This window comes from Dipodomys merriami, unplaced genomic scaffold, assembly GCF_024711535.1.
Source record: "Dipodomys merriami isolate MVZ:Mamm:240054 unplaced genomic scaffold, mDipMer1.0.p SCAF_1349, whole genome shotgun sequence".
NCBI lineage: Eukaryota > Metazoa > Chordata > Mammalia > Rodentia > Heteromyidae > Dipodomys > Dipodomys merriami.
Window position 1 is genome coordinate 171410 of NW_027202659.1, and position 7342 is coordinate 178751.

The 7342-nt window shown below is 41.3% G+C and overlaps 1 protein-coding gene across 1 annotated transcript in view; it reads left to right on the top strand.

Annotated features, from left to right (window-relative positions):
• LOC138825133 (zinc finger protein 717-like) overlaps nt 1-7075 on the top strand; it is a 30863-nt gene extending 23788 nt beyond the window's left edge. The window contains exons 10-12 of the transcript XR_011371351.1: nt 3838-3964; nt 4143-4191; nt 4964-7075. The gene's annotated coding sequence lies outside the window, so the exon portion shown is untranslated. The remainder of the gene's footprint in view (nt 1-3837; nt 3965-4142; nt 4192-4963) is intronic.
• Nucleotides 7076-7342: the final 267 nt, after the last annotated feature.

The following is a 7342-nucleotide window of genomic DNA, read 5'->3' on the forward strand; positions in this document are numbered from 1 at the left end:
CCAATTTTGTGCCCCATCTTCACCCTCCCAAAGACATAATTAAACAAGCCAAAGAGGAAAACAGCAACAGAGGAAAAAGACCTCTTTTCCCATTTCTTGGAGTTCATTTGAATAAATATTATTTTGTATGATCAGATGCATCTAAACATTGCTCCTTTGTGCTCCTCTCCTAAGAGTATCCTCTTTAATAGGTCTCACTGTGTGTGAATACAGAGTCCTGTATTATTTATTGTAGAAATGGTAATTAAGTTGTCATTTTCCTTACACAGTAAGGGATATCTATGAATATTTCACATGAAGGTAATCAATGAATAAAATACCTAATGCTGGGCTGGGAAGTTGGCTCAGTGGTAGAGCCCTTGCCTTGCATGCATGAGGCCCTGGGTTCGATTCCTCAGCACCACATAAGCAAAAAGAAAAAAACCGGAAGTGGCGCTGTGGCTCAAGTGGTAGAGCGCTAGCCTTGAGCTGAAGAGCTGAGGGACAGCGCCCAGGCCCAGAGTTCAGACCCCACGACCAGACCCCCCAAAAAATATTAAAATAAAATACCTAATGCTCTCCTGTAGAAATTTCAGCCATTTCTCCCCATTTCTTTTCTTGGCACAGATACCTTACCAGAATCTTTGGATTGAGCATCTTCTTGGGAAACTTTACAGGGAAATTTGTCCCTTCTCCCTAGCCCAGTGTTTCAAAACTGCTGGAGGTGGACATAACGAGCCCAGCGCTGCCTTGTCGTGGTCTGTGCAGTGTCTGAGATTCCTGGTCACTTCTTTCCCGAATAGAGCTTGAGATCTAGGGTGCGGCCTCTCAGGAGAGTAGCTGGAGGCCCTGTAAAGGAAGACCTGACCCAGGGATCCTCGCAGTAACTCCTCCCTTGGACATTATCTCCCCTAAGCCCAGTTCCTATTGTCAGGATACACAAACATGCCTGAATTTAGTGTTTCCAAAGGATCCAGTGTGTAACACTTCTTGGTGTTCTGGAAAATACGTTGACCATTAGCCCTATTGGCTATTCTTAGGCATCTATTTCTTTTTGTTTTTGGTCAGTTGGACTGAACTCTGGGCCTGGGCGCTGTCCCTCACCTCTTCAGCTCAAGGCTAGCCCTCTACCACTTGAGCCACAGCGCCACTTCTGGCATTTTCTTTTTTCTTTTTTTTTTTTTTTGTCGGTCGTGGGGCTTGAACTCTGGGCTTGGGCACTGTCCCTCAGCTCTTCAGCTCAAGGCGAGCGCTCTACCACTTGAGCTACAGCGCCACTTCCGGTTTTCTGGTGGTTTATTGGAGATAGGAGTCTCACGGTCTCTCCTGCCCGGGCTGGCTTTGAACCGTGATCCTCAGATCTCAGCCTCCTGAGTAGCTAGGATTACAGGCGTGAGCCACCAGCGCCCGGCTACTTCTGGCATTTTCATATTCACCAACAAACCAAGCTTGGTTTGCTCTTTTATTTTTTTGGCCAGTTCTAGGGCTCAAACTTGGGGCTGGACACTGTCCCTGAGCTCTTCAGCTCAAGGTGAGTGATCTAACACTTGAGCCACAGTGCCACTTCTTGCTTTTTCTGTGCTTAATTGGAGATAAAATTATCACAGACTTTCCTGCCCGGACTGGCTTTGAACCACGATCCATAGATCTCAGCCTCTTGAGTTGCTAGGATTACAGGCATGAGCCACCGGTGCCCAGCTAAACTGCAGATTTTTGTGTGAACCTATATTTCGAACTCATTTGACTCACTCCATTTCTAGGAATTGGCTAGGGTCATGATGACACTGTCCATCATAGGAAATGAAGTTGAAAACAATTTACTCTGGGAATACACGGGACTGTAATGAAGTTTAAAACTTGCACATGCATTTTCCTTTTCAGTAGTGACTTCTCAAGTATTAATCTCCGGTGAAACAAGTCTTAAAGTAGATACTACAGTGAATAAGTCTGCACAAATATCCCTGTCCACTTGAAGCTGACATTCTAGGAAACAAGAAATACAAGAAGGGCTGGGAAGTTGAGAGTGCTTGCCTTGCATGCATGAGGCCCTGGGTTCGATTCCCCAGCACCACATAAGCAAAAAGAAAAAAAAGCCGGAAGTGGTGCTGTGGCTCAAGTGGTAGAGCACTAGCCTTGAGCTGAAGAGCTGAGGGACAGCGCCCAGGCCCAGAGTTCAGGCCCCACAACTGGACCCAAAAAAAAAAAAAAAAGAAATACCAATGGTGGCCATTGGTGAGGGAAGGGTAGAAAGGTGGTAGTGTGCAAAGGTCAGGACTGGGTGCCTCGTAGCATCTTTAAGTTCACGTGGGCTGTTTCTTCTGAGGGTGAATGAGAGATTGTGTGGCTTTGCATGTACCTAGCTTTATCTGTAGTGCCAATCATTTGGTTTTTATCTCTGTCTCCAAAGCTGTATGTGCATGTCCTTTCAAATCTGGAATGTTTGGGTTTTCTTCCCATTATCTCCAGTAGCACATTTCTCATGTTTACCAAGAATGTAGAGAACAGATATCATTGTCTTGTTTTCTAGAAACTGATGGAAGCAAAGCCTTTATTTGCATGAAATATTATGTTAGCTATGGTTATGAGTACATAATATCTTCCCCTTTTCCCATTATGCTTTGATATTAACCAGCAGGAAATGTCAGTGTTCTCTTTATTGATCACAATCTTGTTTATTACATTGATAAATTTGGTAGGGAGTAAGCCACTTACAAACTTCCAAAGTGTTCTGTTGATATAGGCACACAGAATAGGATCACTTCCGCCAATTAACAAATTGTAATAGCCAGCATGAAATTTTGGTCTACCAGGAAAGGCTGTTAGAGCCTTTGTGCTGTTCTTCTAGGAAAAACTGTAAAAAAGGAAATAATAGTAACTTAAGAAAAGTTGTTCAGTAAATGCCATATTTTTGCCTAAACAGTTTAGGAACTGTGTTGCTAATTTTTTTCTTAATTTCTCTTTGCTGATAATGGGGTCTTTTTTTTTTTTTTTGTCGGTCGCGGGGCTTGAACTCTGGGCCTGGGCTGTGTTCCTCAGCTCTTCAGCTCAAGGCGAGCGCTCTACCACTTGAGCTACAACGCCACTTCTGGTTTTCTAGTGGTTTATTGGAGATAAGAGTTTCACAGACTTTCCTGCCTGGGCTGGCTTTGAACCTCGATCCTCTGGTCTCAGCCTCCTGAGTAGCCTGGACTACAGATGTGAGCCACCAGCACCCGGCTAATCCTGGGTCTTGAACTCAGCTGTTCCTGAGTTTTTTGGCTCAAGGCTACTGCTCTACTACCACTTGAGCCATAGCTCTACTTACGGCTTTTTGGTGGTTTATTGGAGCTAAGAGTCTCACAGACTTTCCTTCTTAGGCAGGCTTTGAACTGTCATCATCAGATCTCCGCTTCCTGAGTAGCTAGTATTTATTTACAGGCCTGAGCCATTAGGGCCTGGCATGTGAATCACTTAACACTTAGGCTTATATAGGATTTCTCCTAAATTCTGACACACATCACTTAAGAATGAGTACTCCCAAATGTTAATAATTTTTTGCAGAGAGTGTAGGACTTAGTTATAACAGGAATTAGAGATATATACAGTATGAAAAGAAATTAGAGGCATCCCAGTAACAGACCTTGCTACCTAAATGCAGTAGTTTGGAAGGGTTTCTACTCTGCTGTTGCTTTTCTGAGTAGCTCTGTTCCATTGTCACCAACTGTGTGCAAGGAAGTGAATACAGAGGGAAAGTAACATTTTAGATAACCAAATCATGGAATATCGGGATCACCAGACCCTGTGAATATCATACCTAAGGAGTATAGATTCCCAGTGCTGTCAATCTCACTTCCCCTGCTCATATGTGGAATGTTTTAGAACTCAGTGGCTTTGAAGGAAGTAGCCGTGAACTTCACCAAAGAGGAGTGGGATTTCCTAAATGATTCCCAGAAGAATCTCTACAGAGATGTGATGAAGGAAGTCTTCAGGAACTTGGTTTTTGTAGGTAAGCTTTACTTAATCAAATAGAGGACAGGTGGGGATACTTTTAGCCATCATTTTGGAACATGGAAAAGGAATGTTTTGTGAATTTCACATTTGATTATAGTATACAGTGCAGCTCAAATCTATTATTTCTTTGAAATTCATAATGATTCATAATTTTTTCTGGGTCTACATTTTAGGAAATGAATGGGAAGACCAAGCCATTGATGATCAAAACAAAAAGCCTGGGTAAATCTAGTTATTTGTACTCATAAGATGAAGCAATGTTCTAGAAGCTGTTGCACATGTGCTTTTGTTTTTTTGGGGGGAGGTCCGGTCATGGGGCCTGAACTCTGGGCCTGGGTGCTGTCCCTCAGCTCTTCAGCTCAAGGCTAGCACTCTACCACTTGAGCCACAGCGCCACTTCCGGCTTTTATCTTTTTGCTGATGTGGTGCTGAGGAATCGACCCAGGGCTTCATGCATGCAAGGCAAGCACTCTACCACTGAGCCACCTTCCCAGCTCCTACATGTGTTTTTTTTTTTAATAAACCAAACAAAAAGCACTTTTATTTTTGGCAGTTTTTCCCCAGAAACATTTACTTGAATGCAACATGGATGTTCAGTCTTCAAAATATTTACGTTCTAAATATAGCTTAAAAACTTTCTATGTGGTTATCAGTTCTTAGATGGTAACTGCTGAAAGACCACGTTACAATGGAATTGATCTATTTCCAAATAATTGAGAAATGTAGGAAGTCTGTACTTTGCCTGTTAAATTGTTTGTAATGTAAGTCCAAGTTAGTAAATAGAACTAGTAAACCAATAGAACTAGTAAACCAATCAGTAATAATGTACTTCTATCTTTGCACGGAACTCAGAGTAGAGTGACTTCATAAAACTCAGTGTGGGCAAACTATCAGTGAGATTCCAACTCTTAATCTGAAAAATCATTCCTAGTATTGAAAAACCATGTAAATGTAGTTAATGTGATGTCTTAATATGTCACTCATTTCTTAATAGGTACACTGGAAGTCATTCTATGTACAACTCACATGAGAGTGAAGAATATGCAGGGAAGTCCAATGAATGTAAATCATATAGCAAATCCTTCACTTCTCTCACTAGTGATCAAAGACACAGGGTAATGGACCCTGGAAATGGACCTCATAAATGTGTTATGTGTGGGAAAGCCTTTTCTTACCCTAGTACACTTAGAATACATACAAGAACTCATACTAAAGAGAAGCCCTATAAATGTAAACATTGTGGGAAACCCTTCAGTCGTGCCAATAACCTTCAAAACCATGAAAGAACTCATACTGAAGAGAAGTCTTATGCATGTAAGCACTGCGGGAAAACCTTTCGCTATTCCAAGTCGGTTAAATACCACGAAGGACTTCATACTGGAGAGAAGCCCTATGAATGCAAGCAGTGTGGGAAAGCCTTCAGTTATCCCAGTTCATTTCAAACACATAAACGAATTCATAGTAGAGAGAAGTCCTATCAATGTGAGCAGTGTGGTAAAGCTTTATGTTCTCCTTCAAGTGTTCGTATACACAGGCTAAGGCACACTGGCAACGGACCTTTTAAATGCAAGATATGTGGGAAAGCCTTTGCTTTTTCTAGTATATTGAAAATACATCAAAGATACCATACTGGAGAGAGGCAGGTCCTATGAGTAAACACTGGTAAAGCCTTTAGTCAAATTACTTGCAATTGAAGTCATGCACAAATGCATCCTGGTGAGAAACCTTACAGCTTAAACAATGGCAAAGCTTTCTGTCGTTAAAGTCCTTTCGAAAACATGAACAAACTCATCCTGTGGAAATCCCTATAAATATAAATAATGTGTGAGAACCTTCTGTTCTAACTCCATTCAAAAGCTGGAGAGAACCTCTGAATCTAAATAATGTGCAAATCCTCGTTCTCTCACAAGTTTTCAAATACATGTGACAAAACATTGGAAATGGACTGTAAATGAAAATCTTCATTTTCCCAATGAAGGTAATCGATGGGAAAGTATGATACTGGAGAGAAACCACATGACTGTAAACAGTGTTGAGCTATCACTGCTCCCATGAACCTCCCAAATCTTTGGGACTATTCATACTGAAGAAAAGCCCAGTTAATGCAAACAATGGGCTTCCTTTGTAAACACGAAAGAAATTGTGTTGGAGAAAATCCCTTTATTGCATAAAAAGTTTCTGCATAACTGTCTTACACTTGACCTCGAATACAGCACTGACAGTGAAAAGCAAGCTGTCTGGATGAAGTTTCAGTTCTCATGAAGATGAAAGTGCTCATGGGAGAGAAGCTGTGAATAATGAATGTGACTAGACAAGTTTCCTGGCTTTAAAATTCACATTGCATGATAACCTTACACATATAGGAAATTTTATTAAAGACTTCACATATTCCACTTCGATTACATGAAAAACCCATACTGGAAGAAAGTCCTGTAAACAAGGAATATGGGAAAGTTCAGTTTTTCCATTTTCTGTCAAACACAAAAGGACTCATTACAGAAAATCCAGATAAAATTTAAAATATGCCAATGCTTTCTATATATTTCCCCTTAAAGAATGGAAGTACTGCTGGGCATGGTGGCTCACACCTGTATTCCTAGCTATGCAGGAGGCTGAGATCTAAGGATTGCAGTTCAAAGCCAGCCCACCAGGAAAGCCTGAGACTATCTCCAATAAACCACCAGAAAACCGGAAGTGGAGCTGTGGCTCAAGTGGTAGAGAGCGAGCCTTGAGTTAAAGAGCTGAGGGACAGCGCCCAGGCCCAGAGTTCAAGCCCCAGGACTGACACCCCCCCCCCAAAAAAAAAAACAAAATGGAAGTATGTAGTTTGGATAAGAGCCTTAAGAATATAAGGGATATGGTAAGTGCTTAACTTTTTCACTTTCCATTATAAGGTAAATACTATGGTTGTACAGGAAGTGGATATGCCTTCATTTTTTTATCTATAAAAATATATGATAACACAAACTGGGAATGTCATGTATTGTACAGAGGAGTTACAGTTACATGAACAAGGCAATGAGTACATTTCCTTTCATGCATCATTTCCCCCTCCTTTGCTCTCCCACCAACCCCTCCCCCACGGCATTGCTTTTCTGGGTTAAATCATGTAATGTTCATCTCTTTATATTGTTGGATTCAGTGTTGTAATAGTATTTTAAAACATTTTAGTATAGCATTAAACTCTTGTTCTGAAGTAAAGCGTTTCAATTTTCTCCCTGCTCAAATATTCAAAACCAATTACATATCCATGAGAAACAACAAGCCTCTCAGGTTCTTTATACCTACCATGCATTTTCCCTGCTACTGGTCCCCTTCCTCTGTAGGCCTTAATAGCTTGTGTAGTACACTTCTCCATTTGAATATGACTACA